At 53.4% G+C, this 21,058-nt stretch overlaps 2 long non-coding RNA genes across 3 annotated transcripts; both read right to left on the bottom strand.

Annotated features, from left to right (window-relative positions):
* Nucleotides 1-114: 114 nt before the first annotated feature.
* Nucleotides 115-2,644, bottom strand: LOC127464723 (uncharacterized). 2 transcript variants are annotated; one of them, XR_007901546.1, is made up of 3 exons: nt 1,978-2,644; nt 1,576-1,705; nt 115-1,094 (listed from the first exon to the last, which is right to left on the bottom strand). It is a non-coding gene; the product is annotated as an uncharacterized LOC127464723 (long non-coding RNA). The 2 variants fall into 2 exon arrangements; XR_007901547.1 differs by having other exon boundaries at nt 2,027-2,644.
* Nucleotides 2,645-7,500: 4,856 nt separating this feature from the next.
* LOC127464720 (uncharacterized) lies at nt 7,501-12,827 on the bottom strand. Its single transcript, XR_007901543.1, has 10 exons — nt 12,320-12,827; nt 11,702-11,775; nt 11,504-11,597; nt 10,650-11,046; nt 10,444-10,545; nt 9,590-9,986; nt 9,384-9,485; nt 8,530-8,828; nt 8,324-8,425; nt 7,501-8,192 (listed from the first exon to the last, which is right to left on the bottom strand). It is a non-coding gene; the product is annotated as an uncharacterized LOC127464720 (long non-coding RNA).
* Between the last annotated feature and the right edge of the window lie 8,231 nt (nt 12,828-21,058).

Raw genomic sequence — 21,058 nt, 5'->3', positions numbered from 1 at the left:
CACTGCCAGTCCATAATTCTCATTCTGCTGTGTTCAGGACTGAGGAAATTGTACTTGTGTCTGAGCAGGACATGTGCAAACCAAATGCTGGGGACTGGAACACACACCTGGCACTCCTGCAGCTCTCACAGTCACATTCCAGAGAAAACAGCCAATTGCACCCTCACTGCTCATTTCTTAATCCCAATCCCACACTTCTTTGGCACTTGGAGCACCGCTTTTAGAACCCAATTACAGCCCATTAGAGAGCTCCCTGTCTAGCAGGGACAGGGACCCCTGGGATACTCTCAGCAATGCCTGAATCCATGGCAGGGACCTTGCTTTGAGCTCCCCAGGGCCGGGCACCCCGAGGATCTCCCCGAATAATCCTTTCGGTGCGCGCTGGAGTCCTCGGGGTGCCCCAACCCGGGGGGCACCAACAGCACTGTCCCTCCAGGGGCCAATTTGGTCCCAAAATGCAGGGGGATCTTGCCTGTGTCCCAGACTGGTCCGGAGATCTGAGGCCCTTCCCGAGAAAATCTCGGTGCCGGCGTGAAGGGCCAGAGATCCCTTGGAGCCACGGGAGAGCAGGCACAGAGTCCCTCCTGGGGGGCAATTCTGCTGCCTGAACTCAGCTCTTCAAAGGAGCCTCTAAGACTCAGCTGGTGACTTTTAGAAGCCAGGCATTCCTTGCTTACAACACCCTGCCATGATCCCAGCCCCACGGGGGTCCTGGCAATCCGCTCCCAAAGGGCACACGGAGGGGTCTCCACTGCAGCTGATGGGAGGGGTCAGCATGACAGGAGGGTTCATTTTCCTTCCCTGCATTCCTGTTGCACATTCAGGACACTCCCAACACCTGTTCCCATCTACACAAACCCTTATAAGTTCTCTGAGGGGCTCCATTGGGGGTCTCTGGTGGTCACCTGTGCCTGCAGACCCCAAAGTTCTCAGTGACCACCTTATCAACTTCAAGACAACTCACCTGGTTGTAGAGGAGCTTGGTGCTGCTTGGCTGCTGCCTCAGTTCCCTTCTTCATTCTTTCTTGACTTTGCTTGCTCAGTCCCTTTAAGTTCCTTGGCTCAGCTCCATGCACTTTCTAGGGAACATCCCACTGCAAAAACTACCAGTTCTTGGTACATCTCCTAACTCAGATATCAGGGAGTGAGGCAGAAATCAACTCATCCAGGGCACTGCCTCCAAATATTGGGACAAAAACACCATAACATTCCATGGCTCCCCTTGGCAAATCAACCCCAAACTGCTCAGACACAAACAACACCCTGCACACTACAACAATCTGGCACTGCTGGTTCAACCCGGCCAAGTCAGTTGGGAAACTACACAAGGTCAACTTCCTTCCAAGTTTCAGTTATGACACAAAAGTCAGGGAGATCACAGACTCCCCCACAGAGTTTTACTCTGAGGAGAGAAGGAAACCAAAGCCATCCCCAGGGCTGCAATAGCTCAGGCTCCCCAAAAGGCCCAGGGGCTTCAGGTTTCTGAGGGGCTTCACCGAGGGCCTTCCCAGGTCTGCTCTGTCTGGAGCCCTCCAAGTCCTCAGTGCCTGCCTGAGGAACCTCAACACAACTCACCTGCTTACACAGCAACTTGGTGCTGCTTGCCTGCTGCCTCACTTCCCTTCTTCCTTCTTTCTTCACCTCCCTTGCTTGGTCCCTTTCAATCCCTGGGCTCAGCTCTGTGCACTTTCCAGGCTCCATCCCACTGCAAAAAGGATGAGCCCTTGTTACATCTCAACACTCAGAGAGCATTCCACCTTTTGCCTTGACACTGGGCCATCAGGCCAGGGTCTCATTATTTAAAGCACAGTTTGACTCCTCAGTGACAACAACAGCTACAGCCCTGAATCCTAACACAGGCTGAGACACAAACACGGATGGGAACTCTTAAGGATCCACTTTGTCCTGCTCACCAATCAAAAGGAGCTTTCTGAACTCAAGAATAACAGACCCCAGGTCCTTTTACTGCAACTTTACCTGCTATAAATGTGACCCACCAGACCTGCAAAGGCCCTTCCCACTTCACCTGCAGGGCTGGCAGTGCCACCACTGGACACGGCCCCAGTGGCCGGGCAGGAACGGAGGGGCTGGGGCGTCCAATCCATCGGCCCAGGCGGCACCAGGAGTTCCTGCAGTTCCTGAGGGGAGAGCCTCAAGCCAACAAAGGATTAGGAAGAATATTTTAAACTTCAATGTGTCTATCTCCTGGAATATGGGGACTTTGATAAGTCCTACTGGTGCAACAAGGACACACTCAAGGCTATCTATTAAAAGGATCTACCAGCACTCAAAAGCTATCACTGTCCTTCTGTCAGGGGGAACGCAGCAAACTCTCTTTGCCAGGAGCCTCCAGGAGGACTTCCAGCTTTTGGGGCTCCCTTTTAACCATTTTTCCCATAACTGGAGCTGGGACTATCACCTGCCCTACAGGGGGAACAGCCCACAAAGTTCACCATCAGGGATGCCATTAACTGAAAGTCCCTTCTCAGGGGGGTCACTGCACACCTTGGCCTTTGTTTGCCCTCCCCACCAAAGATGCTTCCAACAGTTCTGACACATCTGGCAGACCCAGAGCTCTCCTCAGGGAATGCTTCAGCTGCTTAAAGGCTGCCCTTGCACCATCTATTCAAAAAGTCGCCATAACAGTCTTACCACACATCCCGAGGGAGCAATGCAGAGTCCAGCCCGTCCCACCATTCCCAGCAAGGCAGTTCATGGGCTGTCTGGGGCTCAGGGAGGAGTCACGGGGCTTCTCTTCTTCCTGCCTGCTTGCCCCATTTTCTCCTGCAAAAGCAAAGCTTTCTTGGCTTTCCTTGCTCAAGGAGATGCAAAGGCCATCTTTTAAATCCAATACTGGAAACTCCTCCAGGTTGTCATTCAAGGTGCTTCTCTCAGGTCCTGCACTAATCAATCATCTTGTCCACTGGTTTTCTTGGCAGGTTCTTGCATTCACGTCCTACAAGCAAACCAGGAGGAGCCAATTTAGCTGTTCCTGCAACCAATCCAGTCTGGCATTCTGATTTTAAAGGATACTGGGTTGGCCTTACCCATAGAGATCCCACATCAGGGGTAATACCTACAGGTTCTGCCCTCTTCCACTCTCCTGCAGCTCCACTGGCCCACACCACAGGAACAACTGCAGCTGCCACTTCAGTCAGGGCCTTGCTGCTGACAGGAGTTATTCCCTGCACAACAAGAGCTGCTGCTTGGACACATTTAGTTTCAGCAATTACAGTGTCAAGAGCCCCAGTTTTCAATTCCATTTCTGCCTCAACTTTTCCAGCCCATCACTTCCTAGCAGAGGTTTGGGTGAGTTTGGCAAAAACACAAACTGAGGAATTCCCCAATGTTTTCCCAGTTTGACCCCTGTCACACCAATCACCTTAACACTGCCAGTCCATAATTCTCATTCTGCTGTGTTCAGGACTGAGGAAATTGTACTTGTGTCTGAGCAGGACATGTGCAAACCAAATGCTGGGGACTGGAACACACACCTGGCACTCCTGCAGCTCTCACAGTCACATTCCAGAGAAAACAGCCAACTGCACCCTCACTGCTCATTTCTTAATCCCAATCCCACACTTCTTTGGCACTTGGAGCACCGCTTTTAGAACCCAATTACAGCCCATTAGAGAGCTCCCTGTCTAGCAGGGACAGGGACCCCTGGGATACTCTCAGCAATGCCTGAATCCATGGCAGGGACCTTGCTTTGAGCTCCCCAGGGCCGGGCACCCCGAGGATCTCCCCGAATAATCCTTTCGGTGCGCGCTGGAGTCCTCGGGGTGCCCCAACCCGGGGGGCACCAACAGCACTGTCCCTCCAGGGGGCCAATTTGGTCCCAAAATGCAGGGGGATCTTGCCTGTGTCCCAGACTGGTCCGGGGATCTGAGGCCCTTCCCGAGAAAATCTCGGTGCCGGCGTGAAGGGCCAGAGATCCCTTGGAGCCACGGGAGAGCAGGCACAGAGTCCCTCCTGGGGGGCAATTTGCCTGCCTGAAAACAGCTCTTCAAAGGAGCCTCTAAGACTCAGCTGGTGACTTTTAGAAGCCAGGCATTCCTATACACTGTGAGATATTTTAAGGCTTATCTGACTGAAAAGCATAAAGCTTTTATCATGGACACCTGACCTCCCACAGACAGCTCCTTTCCCCTTTCAGTACAAAATTATTTTCATGGAATCACTCAATAGGAAGTGCCCAGGAACCCCAGACTGTTCTTTCCAGAACAGAAAATAAACAGAAGAACGGAGTTTTGCACAAGTGTAACATACTCCAGAACAGACCTGACTTTAGTTTTACCCTTTGTGTTCAAATATTCCATAGAAAAGCTCCAGCAGGAGAGCTGGTACATTCCCAAGAGTATCCTGGAAGTCCCTTTCACGAGGGCTGGAGGAAAATCGCAGTTGTATGAGTCCCTTGTGCCTGCAGATGCCTGGGGATCCTCTCCATCCACCTCGTGCTCTCCCAACAGCAGAAAGGGTGCTGAGACAGGAGGAAGGAAACCTTTAGCATAAAGCTGGGGAGGAATATAAAGCTTCCTTTCCTGGGGAGCTTTGCGAAGTCTGCAACGAGAAAGGGAAAATTTGCATCTCCTTTGGTACACGTGTCAACAGAGACTGAGACTTTTTGCCTTTTTCAGACAACCGTGCCCCTTTTGGCTCCCTGGCAGCTCCAATGGCACCAGAACCCCCCTTCCTGCACACCCACGGCTGTCACACACAGGCACCCACACACCTTTGCTCCAGCCCACACGTGGCCAACATCTCCCCACCCTGGACATCCCAAGGGCAGTAGTTTTGCTAGAGAGCACAGCAACCCCCCTGTCCTCGCAAACTGCCTCCCTGCAAAAAAGGAATCGTTTTCCTGGACATTTCTCCCACAGTCAAGGTCTTTTCAAACTGCTGTCGTGCCACCAAACCTGCTCAGGGTCCCTCCCGGCTTCTGCCTGTCCTTGCATTTAAAGGCATAGGCACATTCTATCTTCCAACAGCAAACCCAGCTCCTCACGGGCAGTAGAAGCCCTGCTCTTACCTGGACAGACTGCCGGGCTCGGCACAGCTGTGGCTCATGGAGCAGCTTCCCAAGGCCGTTCTCTCTCCCAGCAGGAAGCACAACTCGCCTCCACACCAGGGGAAACCACGAGCGAGGCTGCAAATGGACACAGAACGAGCAAAAAGCATTAACGCAGCACCAAAAAACCAAGTTAAAGCAGTCTTTGCCTCATAACCCTGCACGGGGAAAGGGTTTGGGATCCCAAAGCAAACCCTCAGACACCCAGAGAGCACAGGACCCACAGCCATGCCACGGCTCTCCCCGGGGGCACCCGGCAGGTAAGGGGCTTACCCGGGCCCCGCCGCCCAGCACAAGGCGCCCCTAAACGCCCCCGGCTGCCCCGGTGCACAAACCCAGCGGCCAAGGCGCTCTCCCCTCCGCAGCCCGGGCAGCAGCGGGGCCACACCCTCAGCCCCCACACACAACCGCCCCCACCTGCCCCGCCGGCCCTTTATACCGCGGGCTGGCAGCGCTGCCCAATCAGCACTCGAGCGCCTCCGCCCAATCCCAGCCCGCCTGGCCCTGCGGCCCCGCCCCGCCCGCTCAGCCCGGCCCCGGCCCTCGGCGCGGCCCCGGCCCCCGTTCCCTCCGCGCGGCTCCCGCCGCAGCCCCGGCGGGCTGAAAGCCCAGAGCCAACGGGAACTCCAGCCAGCTGCAGGCAGATGTTACTCTGTCCCAGTTTGCCAGGGGTGGGCACGAAGGGGCCCTTCCCCGTTCGGAAGTGGAAGTTGTCCCCTGTGCACAGCCCGCTCTGATCCTCGGCCTCGTGGGAGCCAATTCCCTTGTCCCAGCCCACTTCCTGCAGAGAAGAAAGGGAAAGATTGCACAGAAGGGAGACATTCTTCCCTGGGAGGGTGGGGAGGTGGCCTGGCACAGAGAAGTTGTGGCTGCCCCATCCCTGCAAGTGGCCAAGGCCAGGCTGGAGGTCTATTAGAAGGTGTCCCTGCCTGTGGCAGGGGGTGGAAGGAGATGATCCCTGAGATCCTTTCCAACCCAAACCACTCCAGGATCCCAGGATGATTCCATGCTCTCTCTCTGCATTTCTTTGGCATCATTTCCTCTCAAAAACAACATCTGCGATTTAGTTGATTGCTAAAGCCATCATTTTAAAATCATCTCAGGAATCCAAAGGGACTGGAAAACACTTCATTAAAACTGACTTATTAGGAAATGGTTTGAACCAAGAGAATTAAAATCAGGACAAGAGCCTTAAAAAAATTAAAATGAGGACAAGAGCCCAAGAGAATTAAAATCAGGAGAAATTCACGTTATTCCCCCCCCGCACACCCCGGGACAGACGGGAGGCCGCGAGTCCCGCCCTGCCGCCGGAACCGGCCCTTAACTCGAGCAGGGCGCGCTGCACCGGCACGAGAGCCACTGCGCATGCGTCGCCGGTCCCTCTCCTGCCTGCCCTTACTTACCACGTGATCGCCGGCGTCTTGCCAACGACTGCGCATGCGCCCCCCCCCCACCCCGCCGCCCGACCGCCCGGCTTCGCTTTCTTACTGCGGCTCCCCCTCCACTTTTCCGGCTCCCTGGGGTTCCCTCACCCACATTTCGGGGTCCCCTTCTCACATTTTAGGGGTGATGACCCCGCAATTTACGGTTCGGGGGGGGGGGGGAGGAGAGGAAACGGGGTGCCCAAGAAGGGGTTTCTTTTTTTTTTTTTTCTCTCTTATTTCATTTTCATTTTATTTCCTTTTTAGTTTTTTTGCCTTTTTTTTTAAATTTTCTTTTTTATATTTCCTTCTTTACTTCGTTTATTTTTTATTCTCTTTATTTTTCATTTTCTCTCCCAGTGCTCCCCAGTAACACCCAGTGCTCCCCAACAACCCTCAGTAACACCCAGTGCTCCCCAGTACACCCCAGTAACACCCAGTGCTCCTCAACAACCCCCAGTAACACCCAGTGCTCCCCAAAAATTGACCCAAAACCGACCCAAATCACCCCAAAAGCTGACCCAAAACTGACCCCAAAACCTGACCCCAATCATCCCAAAAGCTGACCCAAAACTGACCCCAATCATCCCAAAAGCTGACCCAAATCACCCCAAACAATGACCCCAAACTGACCCCAAAAACTGACCCAAATCATCCCCAAAACTGACCCAAAACTCTGCATTTCTTTGGCATCATTTCCTCTCAAAAACAACATCTGCGATTTAGTTGATTGCTAAAGCCATCATTTTAAAATCATCCCAGGAATCCAAAGGGACTGGAAAACACACAGAAATCATTCCTGCACCCACCAAAGCATTAGGAATTGGAACCCGATTCCCTCATCTCTCTCCTTGTTCTTCTTGGCTGGAAAACCTGATGATCCCCACTGGCTGTTTTTAGGCTGCTTTTCTTCCACAGCTCCTTTCCTCCCGGCTGAAACCTCCTGGCATCTTCAGGCCTTATCTGGAGGGAAGCCCCTCTGAAGTATTTCCTCTCGTGGCAATTCTGTGGGATGAAGAAGTAAAAAAAGCACATCAAGAGCTCCTTCTACCCCCTTCCCTCGCAAACACCCTCCCAGCTTGTCCTTGGCAGCTCCATCCCCCCGGCAGCGGCACCCGACGCTTCGGCTCCGCTGGGAAAGGGACAGCAAGTGCAGAAGCAAGTTCAGGTCTGGGCAGGGGCTCCCTGGGGAACGGCACTTCAGTGCTTTAGTCCGTGGCCTTTCCTGCTGCCCTCCCTCCTGGAGGCAGAGGATGACCCGTCCCTTGTTTCTCCCACGCTGGCAGACCCAGGTCCTGCTCCTTTGGCCCCACTTTTCTTGGCAGACCCGGCATCATTTCCCAGGGTCCCCAGGAAACTTCTGCACTTGACCCACTGCTAAGTGCAGAGCACAGGGCGAGGGAAGGCCAAATTTCTCGGCACCCACCCCCTGGAATTTCCCTCCTCCGCAGCACGCTCCCGTTCCCGCTGTCTCTGGAGGTGCCCGCACGAGTCCTCCTTCTCCCAGCACCTCAGAGAATGTCCTTTTCACCCAGGTCCTGCTTACCGTCGTCCAACAAAACACGCTGACAACATTTTTCACGATGCCAGTGGAGAGCTATTAGAGCACACTGCACAGGGAAGCTGAGCCTGCCCCATCCCTGCAAGTGTTCCAGGCCAGGCTGGACGGGACTCGCAGCAACCGGGGACAGCGGAAGGTGTCCCTGCCCACGGAAGACAGGCTGGCCTTTGAAGGTCCCCTTCAAACCAAATCGCTCTGGGATTCCCCTCCAAAATCACTCCCAAAGAGACACAGCAACCAAAGCAGAGGGACTGCACTCCCAGCTTTTCTTACCTGCAGGCACACACAGCACAGCACGTTGGACATAAAAGCCACAGGGTTAGTCCTGCCAGAGGCGTCCGGCACACCCACGGCGACCGAAGGGAAAGAGGGAGCCTGGGAACACGGAGTAAAAGACACCTTAATTAGGACTACCCTGAGCCATAGCCAGGTCATTCCCACAGACAGCTTCACCGTCCAGTCGTCCAAAAAGCACTCACCGAGGCCTCAGGTAGGATGGTTCCTGACGCTGACCAGGTGAATACCTCCCTGGAAGCCCGCTCTGCTCCTGCCAGGCACTGGGGCTCACCCAGAGGGGCTTTGCCAAGCATCCAAGGGAAATTAAAATTACAGCCTGGGCAAAGGCGCTTCCCGCAGGACCGCTCCTGGCCAAGGCCACCGGTCCGTGCAAGTCAGACCACTGACCACCCAGGGCTGGGGATTTTCAGGGGCTCGCTTCCAGCTTTTATTCTCCAGAAACTCCAGTTCTTCCTGGCACCGCTTGCCAGAAAGTCTTCCCCTGTTGGAAGAGGTCACTTAGTCTTTCGAGGGGCCAGATTGCCAAAGCCCGGCCAGTCCGTTCCCACGAGGAAAGGTAGCTTTGTCTTGTACAAGATACTGGGGGGGAGACACAAAAGTTTAATTTAAAAGAACTGCCTAGAATAGAAAGCAATTCAAACATAAGTCAGACAAGACTCGTGCAAAACTGAATTACATTGGACTTCAAAGGAGAATTCTTTCCCTCTGCACCTCAGAGAACCCCAATTTTCACCCAGGTCCCGCTTACCATTGTCACACAAAACGTGCTGACAAAATTTTTCAGGATGCCAGTGGAGAGATATCAGAGCACACTGCACAGGGAAGCTGAGCCTGCCCCATCCCTGCAAGTGTTCCAGGCCAGGCTGGACGGGACTCGCAGCAACCGGGGACAGTGGAAGGTGTCCCTGCCCACGGAAGACAGGCTGGCCTTTGAAGGTCCCCTTCAAACCAAATCGCTCTGGGATTCCCCTCCAAAATCACTCCCAAAGAGACACAGCAACCAAAGCAGAGGGACTGCACTCCCAGCTTTTCTTACCTGCAGGCACACACAGCACAGCACGTTGGACATAAAAGCCACAGGGTTAGTCCTGCCAGAGGCGTCCGGCACACCCACGGCGACCGAAGGGAAAGAGGCAGCCTGGGAACACGGAGTAAAAGACACCTTAATTAGGACTACCCTGAGCCATAGCCAGGTCATTCCCACAGACAGCTTCACCGTCCAGTCGTCCAAAAAGCACTCACCGAGGCCTCAGGTAGGATGGTTCCTGACGCTGACCAGGTGAATACCTCCCTGGAAGCCCGCTCTGCTCCTGCCAGGCACTGGGGCTCACCCAGAGGGGCTTTGCCAAGCATCCAAGGGAAATTAAAATTACAGCCTGGGCAAAGGCGCTTCCCGCAGGACCGCTCCTGGCCAAGGCCACCGGTCCGTGCAAGTCAGACCACTGACCACCCAGGGCTGGGGATTTTCAGGGGCACGCTTCCAGCTTTTATTCTCCAGAAACTCCAGTTCTTCCTGGCACCGCTTGCCAGAAAGTCTTCCCCTGTTGGAAGAGGTCACTTAGTCTTTCGAGGGGCCAGATTGCCAAAGCCCGGCCAGTCCGTTCCCACGAGGAAAGGTAGCTTTGTCTTGTACAAGATACTGGGGGGGAGACACAAAAGTTTAATTTAAAAGAACTGCCTAGAATAGAAAGCAATTCAAACATAAGTCAGACAAGACTCGTGCAAAACTGAATTACATTGGACTTCAAAGGAGAATTCTTTCCCTCTGCACCTCCGAGAACCCCAATTTTCACCCAGGTCCCGCTTACCATTGTCACACAAAACGTGCTGACAAAATTTTTCAGGATGCCAGTGGAGAGATATCAGAGCACACTGCACAGGGAAGCTGAGCCTGCCCCATCCCTGCAAGTGTTCCAGGCCAGGCTGGACGGGACTCGCAGCAACCGGGGACAGCGGAAGGTGTCCCTGCCCACGGAAGACAGGCTGGCCTTTGAAGGTCCCCTTCAAACCAAATCGCTCTGGGATTCCCCTCCAAAATCACTCCCAAAGAGACACAGCAACCAAAGCAGAGGGACTGCACTCCCAGCTTTTCTTACCTGCAGGCACACACAGCACAGCACGTTGGACATAAAAGCCACAGGGTTAGTCCTGCCAGAGGCGTCCGGCACACCCACGGCGACCGAAGGGAAAGAGGCAGCCTGGGAACACGGAGTAAAAGACACCTTAATTAGGACTACCCTGAGCCATAGCCAGGTCATTCCCACAGACAGCTTCACCGTCCAGTCGTCCAAAAAGCACTCACCGAGGCCTCAGGTAGGATGGTTCCTGACGCTGACCAGGTGAATACCTCCCTGGAAGCCCGCTCTGCTCCTGCCAGGCACTGGGGCTCACCCAGAGGGGCTTTGCCAAGCATCCAAGGGAAATTAAAATTACAGCCTGGGCAAAGGCGCTTCCCGCAGGACCGCTCCTGGCCAAGGCCACCGGTCCGTGCAAGTCAGACCACTGACCACCCAGGGCTGGGGATTTTCAGGGGCACGCTTCCAGCTTTTATTCTCCAGAAACTCCAGTTCTTCCTGGCACCGCTTGCCAGAAAGTCTTCCCCTGTTGGAAGAGGTCACTTAGTCTTTCGAGGGGCCAGATTGCCAAAGCCCGGCCAGTCCGTTCCCACGAGGAAAGGTAGCTTTGTCTTGTACAAGATACTGGGGGGGAGACACAAAAGTTTAATTTAAAAGAACTGCCTAGAATAGAAAGCAATTCAAACATAAGTCAGACAAGACTCGTGCAAAACTGAATTACATTGGACTTCAAAGGAGAATTCTTTCCCTCTGCACCTCAGAGAACCCCAATTTTCACCCAGGTCCCGCTTACCATTGTCACACAAAACGTGCTGACAAAATTTTTCAGGATGCCAGTGGAGAGATATCAGAGCACACTGCACAGGGAAGCTGAGCCTGCCCCATCCCTGCAAGTGTTCCAGGCCAGGCTGGACGGGACTCGCAGCAACCGGGGACAGCGGAAGGTGTCCCTGCCCACGGAAGACAGGCTGGCCTTTGAAGGTCCCCTTCAAACCAAATCGCTCTGGGATTCCCCTCCAAAATCACTCCCAAAGAGACACAGCAACCAAAGCAGAGGGACTGCACTCCCAGCTTTTCTTACCTGCAGGCACACACAGCACAGCACGTTGGACATAAAAGCCACAGGGTTAGTCCTGCCAGAGGCGTCCCACGGCGACCGAAGGGAAAGAGGCAGCCTGGGAACACGGAGTAAAAGACACCTTAATTAGGACTACCCTGAGCCATAGCCAGGTCATTCCCACAGACAGCTTCACCGTCCAGTCCCACAAAAAGCACTGACCTCCCAGGGCCTCAGTTAGGATGGCTCCTGACGCTGACACCTCCGTTTGCCCCGGGGGGTCAAGAATAACATGCCTGGGAAGAAGTCACCCCCAACAACAAAAAGGGAAAATTAGTGAAGCACGGGGTCCTCTTCTGACTAGATTGCCACCAGCATTCCAGAGCAGATGACACGACTGTTCTGTTACAGACGAGAAAAGCCTGTTCTCCCAAACAAACAGCGAGGAGATTTATGGGCACGCCTGAACATTTCCTGTGAGGAACTTTTTGTAACTAAGGAGCAGGTGCTGTCTTGAGTTGAAGGCATCAATTTGACAGACACTTAGGACAGCAAACTCTTCAGCAGAGCAATTAACTGCAGCCTATTTGAACAGCAGGGGAGAGAAAACGACAGTCGAAGGGAAGACAAGAAAAGCAGAACTGGAATCAGCAGACTTTTCTTCCATCTCTCCCGAGGAAGTCTAGTTTGTCTGTTCTAATAATTCTATGCCCTTTTCTACATGAAACTTAGAGCAAGGCTGAAAAAACAACTAGAAAACACGGAGAGAAGCTTTTTAGAATTTCACGTGATTTTCCCAAACCGATGCCAGAAAAGCAGAACTCGGTAGAATGTACTCACCTCGAGGCCTTTGGTCTTTTCTTCCCTAAGCTTCGTCACCTGATTGAAAAAGCAGAGTAGACTCGGTATTTAGGCTCCCAACAGGAAAACTTCCCCTTCATTTCCTAAAAGAAACTACATTAATCTGCACAGCTGCAGGCGCGTGTCCAGCTGTTAAAGCCTTTCAGCTTTTCGGAGGGTGAGAATGCCCTGCTAAGGAAGGCTGAAAACTGCTCGGAGCCTGCCCAGGTCCAAGAGCCCCTTGATTTTGTCTGTGTTCCAGTCCCGGGCTAAAGAAAGGGCAGAAGAAGCGCAGTTGTTCCTTGCCTCTTCCCTAAGAGGTTCGGCCAGGTGCTGGGCCAGCCCGGGCACTCCGGGGGAAGGCCGGCAGTGCCCAAGCAGCGCCGCTTTGCCAGGGGCGTCGCTTGCAAGAGCGCCGCCGAGCGCCGGGCCCTGCCTCACAGTCGCCGCCTGGCGGACACGGCCGGGAGCGGTACTGCAGCCGCGCGCCTCCCCCCCCCCCCTCCCCTCCTTGGCGAGACCCGCGGCGCCTTTGGACGCGCCCAGCTTACCCCGGGGTCGATCTCCGTCGAATCTGCCGCCGTGGGTCGCTTCCGGGGGGGGAAGGCGGCGGCGCAGCCCCGATAGCATCTCCAGGGCACGGCGGGAGCGAGCGGGGCAGAAGCGGGGGCAGGGGCGGGAGCGGGAGCGGAGCGGGGCGAGAGGGCGGCGCGACGTGCGCGCCATGCGGTCCTCGCGCGCCGCGGCCCCGAGACGGGGGCTGCCGGCGCCGGTGCCTGCCGCCGCCCACGAACCTGCCGCCCGCGCCCGGCGCCGCCGAGCGCCCCGCCCTGTCCCCGCAGCGGGAAGCAGCGCGGCGAGACGGCGCTGCGGGCGCGGGGTGGGGGTCCGGGTCGCGGCGGAAGCCTCTCGCCGCCATCTTTAGTGTGGTCGTTCCGGTCCTGGCGGCGCCATCTTTACTGTGGGCTTGGCGAACTTCCGGGCCGGGGCCGCCATCTTTAGTGTGGTCGTTCCGGTCCTGGCGGCGCCATCTTTACTGTGGGCTTGGCGAACTTCCGGGCCGGGGCCGCCATCTTTAGTGTGGTCGTTCCGGTCCTGGTGGCGCCATCTTTGCTATGGGCTTGGCGGACTTCCGGGCCGGGGCCTTGGAGGACTTCCGGTCGCTCACTACTTCCGGTGACCGAAACTCCTAACCCTAACCCAAATTAGCGTCCCTCCTCGCTAATTTCTGCGCTTTCACCCCAAGAAATCTTCACGTTATTCCCCCCCCCGCACACCCCGGGACAGACGGGAGGCCGCGAGTCCCGCCCTGCCGCCGGAACCGGCCCTTAACTCGAGCAGGGAGCGCTGCACCGGCACGAGAGCCACTGCGCATGCGTCGCCGGTCCCTCTCCTGCCTGCCCTTACTTACCACGTGATCGCCGGCGTTTTGCCAACGACTGCGCATGCGCTGTTCAAAATTTTTTCAATGCAGTTCCTGTTTTCCGTCAGCAGGTGGCAGTATTTCATCTCAAATATATGTGCAATTCTTTTTCTCTGTCACCAGGGGGCACTGTTGCTATGCGATTTTTTACTTATGGCATTTTTTTTTTGTTTTATAACCGTATTTGTTCGTGTAGTTCTTTTGGGAAATCGGATAATTGGCTTGTGATTGCTGGTGGTTTGAAAATTTACTTGTGTAATTAGGCTCTTCTCCTGGTTTTAATTCTCTAGGCTCTTCTCCTAAGAGAATTAAAATCAGGAGAAGAGCCTAAAAAAAAAATGAAAATCAGGGGAAGAGCCTAAAAAAAATGAAAATCAGGAGAAGAGTCTAAAAATATAAAAATCAGGAGGAGAGCCCAAGAGAATTAAAATCAGGAGAAGAACCTAAGAGAATTAAAATCAAGAGAAGAGCCTAAAAAAATTACAATCAGGAGAAGAGCCTAAAAAAATTAAAAACAGGAGAGGAGCCTGAAAAAATTAAAATCAGGACACGGGACTAATACAATAAAAATCAGGAGAGGAGCCTAAAAAAATTAAAATCAGGAGAGGAGCCTAAAAAAATTAAAATCAGGAGAGGAGCCTGAAAAAATTAAAATCAGGAGAGGGGACTAAAAAAATTAAAATCAGGAGAGGGGACTAAAAAAATTAAAATCAGGAGAGGGGACTAAAAAAATTAAAATCAGGAGAGGAGCCTAAAAAATTAAAATGAGGAGAAGAGCCTAAAAAAATTAAAATCAGGAGAGGAGCCTGAAGGAATTACAATCAGGAGAGACCCAGAACTCACCCAAGTCTCCCCAAAAAACTACCAGAAACTGATTCAAATCTCCCCAAAAATGACCCAGAACTCACCCAAATCTCCCCAAAAAGTGACACAAAAACTGATCCAATTCACTCCAAAAATTGATCCAGAACTGACCCAAAACTGGCCCAAATCACCTCAAAAACTAACTCCAAATTGGCCCAAAACCTGACCTAAAAATGCAAAAAACCCCCCCCAAAACTGACCCAAAATGATACAAAATCAGCCCCAGATATGACCAGAAACTGACCCCAAAACCCCAAAACACTGACACCAAGACTCACCCAAATCTCCCCAAAAAAATGACCCAAAAGTCAGCCCAATCACCCCAAAAAATGACCAGAAACTGACCCAAAATTACCACAAAAATAAACCCAAAACTCACCCAAATCATCCCGAAAAATGACCAGAAACTGACCCAAATCTCCCCCAAAAATGACCAGAAACTCACTAAAAATAACCCCCAAAAATGATCAGAAACTGACACAAATCTCCCCAACAAATGACCCAAACTTTATTTCTTTTCTTAGCAACAAATCCCTTCCTTTGCTCCCCTCTGGCCCTGCCCACACGGCCCCAGTTCAGCTCTCAGTGAGTTCTTGCTTCTGGGCAGCGACTCCTCTGCCTCTTGCTGGGGCGGCAGCAGCTCCTGTGCCGGCAGGGAGAGGGACCCCGAGCCAGGAGAGGGACCCCGAGCCACGAGAGGGACCCCGAGCCACGAGAGGGACCCCGAGCCACGAGAGGGACCCCGAGCCAGGAGAGGGACCCCGAGCCACGAGAGGGACCCCGAGCCAGGAGAGGGACCCCAGAGCCCCTACAGAGACCCCAGAGCCATTATAGGGACCCCAGAGCCACGATAGAAACCCCAGAGTCCCTACAGAGACCCCAGAGCCATTATAGGGACCCCAGAGCCACGATAGAAACCCCAGAGTCCCTACAGAGACCCCAGAGCCATTATAGGGACCCCAGAGCCCTCCAGAGCCCCTATAGAGACCCCAGAGCCCCTATAGAGACCCCAGAGCCATTACAGGGACCCCAGAGCCCTCCAGAGCCCCTTGCTGGGTCACAGCCCCTCTTCTCCCGCCCAAACCCACCTTTCTGGCTGCAGCTGCTTTTCTTCTCTGGCTCCCCCTTCCTTCCCCAGGGAGCTTTGCCTTGTTCTTTGGCCAGGCTCCAGCTGCAGCTCAAGGGCAAAGCTGCAACTACAATTCCCCCTTCGGGTTTTTCACCTGAAAAACAAAGGCTTGGGCCAAACTCTGACCAGTCACTCGCTGAACACGAGACATCAAAGAGGGCACACAGGATAAAATGCATCCAACTCTAAATCATGTTACAATGACTGTCCACCCCAATCCAGCACTGACATTAAAAACCTTCAAGCAATCAAAAAGACCTCCAAACATCCCTTAGATAGAGAAAAGCACACCAGGAACGAATGCAAAAAGAAAAATTCCAAACAATGCTCAATTAAATAACCATGGACTGATATAAAACATGTTTAGGGAACTTAAACCACTTCTTCCCATTATTCTCCATCAGAAATTACCCTTATTTAAGTTCTCCTTTTAACACTTCATTAAAACTGACTTATTAGGAAATGGTTTGAACCAAACTTCATAACTTGATGACTCCAGGGTTTGTGCTCCTTGACTTTGGCCTGAAGGGGTTTGGAACACAGGCTTTGTTCTGGAGAGCTTTTCCCCAATCTACAAACCCTTCTGCAAATGGGACTCCCTTCCCTCAGGGTTCGGTGGCCTCTGGTTTTCCTGAAGGCTGGGGGGGATCTGGGAGCCAAATCCCAAGGGATCCAGCCCAGCTCTGCACACACACACACACACATTTCCAGCTGGTCACAGTCTCACGGGGGCCACCACCACTCAGCACATTTGCACACAAACAGCCCTCTGAGTTCCTGGCACTGGGTCTGATGGACTAAGAAATGATCAGTCTGGTGGTTTGCCCTCAGAGGAGTAAGATCCAATGATGCATTTCTATTTTCATGACAATATAACCTGGAAAACACAAACATATTTCTGCTTCATGTGCAATTTAAAATTCAAAGACACAGAAACATTCCTAGAGTTCAAGTCCCCAGGTTTGGTTCCAAATGTCACTCGGTCCCCCTGGGACAAGAACAGTGGCACACACGGACTCAACAGCCCTGCACAAGCCCAGGAGTGGGGGGGAAATATCCTTGAGAGCACTGCTGCATTTCAAAAAGAAGTCAGTCACATCAACTCTGTAACAAATAAAAAAGAGAAGCCAAAATAAATAACTGTAGACAGGGTATCAAGTACCTTGAGAATACCAATAAGAAAAAACTAAGAATAAAGGCATCTATTTGAAGTACAAAGAGTTTGGGAGACACCATTTGTTTGCCACAAAGCCTTTATTTTGTTGGCTCTTCTATAGTTAGAACCCAAACCTTACCCTCCCACAAAAAGCAGAAAACCTCTTCAGAGAGTTAGGAGATGGAGTCAGTTTGGATTAATGGGAAGAACATCTCTGGAGACAAAATAAAGCAGAGAAAATAACCCCATCCTCAACAACAGAGCTGCCTCCCCACTGCCTGCCCCTGGACACTTGCTCTGGGGGTGACAGAGCCTGAAGTCTCCTGCCTAGTCCTGGGCAATACTTCCTGGGGACCACAGCACCACTGAGTTCCTAAAAATATCACAGGTTGGGCAGGTGCTTGGATTTTGTCTGGATTAACTCCCCTTCTTCCTTTCCAGGTGCTGCCCTACTCATTGTAATGGTGCTTGTACTCCCTGAGCCATTCCCTCCCCCATCCAACCATCCCTTGTGCCCTCTCTGACAAGGACAGTGGGTCCAGGTGTTCTGCCACGCTCCCAGGGCACAGGGGGGGACTGTGGAGCCACCCTCGAGGGGGGAAACGTGCCCTGCCTGCCCTGCCCAGGGAAAGGGAACTGCCCCAGTGCTCCCCAGCACAAGGCACCCTTGGAAATGTCCACTGCAATGGGACACTCAGGGACAGCAACAAGCACTGCACGAGGCTGCTCTGGCACAGGGCCAATTTTAGCCTCAGCTTTTCTCTGGACCACTTCACTTTGTTTGCCACCTCATCCTGCAGTCAGAACTTGCTGTCCTTGCAACCTTTCAGGGTGACCAAAAATGAGAGAGGCCTCTGCTCCAGCACCCACAAGGGCCTGATCCATCTGACAGGATCCATTTTTCCAGGGAATTCAAAGCTCCACCTGAGGACTAGGGTCTTTTCTCACCCATCCCTGTGCTGCAGCTTGGCCTCCATCTCACTGTGCTTTCAGTTCCCTCCATGGTTGAACACTGGCAGCCCTGGCCCTGGGCGGAGCTCGGCATCCTGATCCCATCCCTCCTGGCCCCCGGAACCGCTGACTCAGCAATGGGGGGCCCTCCATTGCCAAGGGCACGGGCCCGTCGGGGCTCACGGGGGGAGCAGGAGGGCGAAGGCTCCAGCCCTGCTGCTACAACCTTCCACCACTACAGCCAACAGAGGAGCCTCTCCAGCCCTGCCTCCCAAGGCATCCTCAACAAACCCAGCCCAGCTCCACAGGACAAACTGCTCCCTGTCTGCCCAGGCCAGTCTAATCCCAGAGGCTCCCAGGGTCATGCAAAACAACTGCCCAGGAGATCAGAGACCCCAGTCCATCTCTTCCTAGCACAGGTTTGGGTTAGTTTGGCAAACAGACCAACTGAGGAATTCCCCAATGTTTTCCCAGTTTGACCCCTGTCACACCAATCACCTTAACACTGCCAGTCCATAATTCTCCCTCTCTTGGGTTAAGGACTGAGCAAGTTGGACCTGTGTCTGAGCAGGACATGTGCAAACCAAATGCTGGGGACTGGAACACACACCTGGCACTCCTGCAGCTCTCACAGTCACATTCCAGAGAAAACAGCCAATTGCACCCTCACTGCTCATTTCTTAATCCCAATCCCACACTTGTTTGGCACTTGGAGCACCGCTTTTAGAACCCAATTACAGCCCATTAGAGAGCTCCCTGTCTAGCAGGGACAGGGACCCCTGGGATACTCTCAGCAATGCCTGAATCCATGGCAGGGACCTTGCTTTGAGCTCCCCAGGGCCGGGCACCCCGAGGATCTCCCCGAATAATCCTTTCGGTGCGCGCTGGAGTCCTCGGGGTGCCCCAACCCGGGGGGCACCAACAGCACTGTCCCTCCAGGGGGCCAATTTGGTCCCAAAATGCAGGGGGATCTTGCCTGTGTCCCAGACTGGTCCGGAGATCTGAGGCCCTTCCCGAGAAAATCTCGGTGCCGGCGTGAAGGGCCAGAGATCCCTTGGAGCCACGGGAGAGCAGGCACAGAGTCCCTCCTGGGGGGCAATTTGCCTGCCTGAAAACAGCTCTTCAAAGGAGCCTCTAAGACTCAGCTGGTGACTTTTAGAAGCCAGGCATTCCTTGCTTACAACACCCTGCCATGATCCCAGCCCCACGGGGGTCCTGGCAATCCGCTCCCAAAGGGCACACGGAGGGGTCTCCACTGCAGCTGATGGGAGGGGTCAGCATTACAGGAGGGCTCATTTTCCTTCCCTGCATTCCTGTTCCACATTCAGGACATTTCCCAACACTTATCACCATACACAACTACCCTTAGAAGGTTTCCAAGGGGCTTCACCGAGGGCCTTCCCAGGTCTGCTCTGTCTGGAGCCCTCCAAGTCCTCAGTGCCTGCCTGAGGAACCTCAACACAACTCACCTGCTTACACAGCAACTTGGTGCTGCTTGCCTGCTGCCTCACTTCCCTTCTTCCTTCTTTCTTCACCTCCCTTGCTTGGTCCCTTTCAATCCCTGGGCTCAGCTCTGTGCACTTTCCAGGCTCCATCCCACTGCAAAAAGGATTAGCCCTTGTTACATCTCAACACTCAGAGAGCATTCCCCCTTTTTTCTTAACACTGGGCCATCAGGCCAGGGTCTCATTATTTAAAGCACAGTTTGACTCCTCAGTGACAACAACAGCTACAGCCCTGAATCCTAACACAGGCTGAGACACAAACACGGATGGGAACTCTTAAGGATCCACTTTGTCCTGCTCACCAATCAAAAGGAGCTTTCTGAACTCAAGAATAACAGACCCCAGGTCCTTTTACTGCAACTTTACCTGCTATAAATGTGACCCACCAGACCTGCAAAGGCCCTTCCCACTTCACCTGCAGGGCTGGCAGTGCCACCACTGGACACGGCCCCAGTGGCCGGGCAGGAACGGAGGGGCTGGGGCGTCCAATCCATCGGCCCAGGCGGCACCAGGAGTTCCTGCAGTTCCTGAGGGGAGAGCCTCAAGCCAACAAAGGATTAGGAAGAATATTTTAAACTTCAATGTGTCTATCTCCTGGAATATGGGGACTTTGATAAGTCCTACTGGTGCAACAAGGACACACTCAAGGCTATCTATTAAAAGGATCTACCAGCACTCAAAAGCTATCACTGTCCTTCTGTCAGGGGGAACGCAGCAAACTCTCTTTGCCAGGAGCCTCCAGGAGGACTTCCAGCTTTTGGGGCTCCCTTTTAACCATTTTTCCCATAACTGGAGCTGGGACTATCACCTGCCCTACAGGGGGAACAGCCCACAAAGTTCACCATCAGGGATGCCATTAACTGAAAGTCCCTTCTCAGGGGGGTCACTGCACACCTTGGCCTTTGTTTGCCCTCCCCACCAAAGATGCTTCCAACAGTTCTGACACATCTGGCAGACCCAGAGCTCTCCTCAGGGAATGCTTCAGCTGCTTAAAGGCTGCCCTTGCACCATCTATTCAAAAAGTCGCCATAACAGTCTTACCACACATCCCGAGGGAGCAATGCAGAGTCCAGCCCGTCCCACCATTCCCAGCAAGGCAGTTCATGGGCTGTCTGGGGCTCAGGGAGGAGTCACGGGGCTTCTCTTCTTCCTGCCTGCTTGCCCCATTTTCTCCTGCAAAAGCAAAGCTTTCTTGGCTTTCCTTGCTCAAGGAGATGCAAAGGCCATCTTTTAAATCCAATACTGGAAACTCCTCCAGGTTGTCATTCAAGGTGCTTCTCTCAGGTCCTGCACTAATCAATCATCTTGTCCACTGGTTTTCTTGGCAGGTTCTTGCATTCACGTCCTACAAGCAAACCAGGAGGAGCCAATTTAGCTGTTCCTGCAACCAATCCAGTCTGGCATTCTGATTTTAAAGGATACTGGGTTGGCCTTACCCATAGAGATCCCACATCAGGGGTAATACCTACAGGTTCTGCCCTCTTCCACTCTCCTGCAGCTCCACTGGCCCACACCACAGGAACAACTGCAGCTGCCACTTCAGTCAGGGCCTTGCTGCTGACAGGAGTTATTCCCTGCACAACAAGAGCTGCTGCTTGGACACATTTAGTTTCAGCAATTACAGTGTCAAGAGCCCCAGTTTTCAATTCCATTTCTGCCTCAACTTTTCCAGCCCATCACTTCCTAGCAGAGGTTTGGGTGAGTTTGGCAA

Source organism: Manacus candei, unplaced genomic scaffold (assembly GCF_025592945.1).
Source record: "Manacus candei isolate 608988 ecotype Guabito, Panama unplaced genomic scaffold, ASM2559294v1 h1tg000262l, whole genome shotgun sequence".
Lineage (NCBI taxonomy): Eukaryota > Metazoa > Chordata > Aves > Passeriformes > Pipridae > Manacus > Manacus candei.
This window is presented reverse-complemented; position numbering and strand designations above follow the sequence as displayed.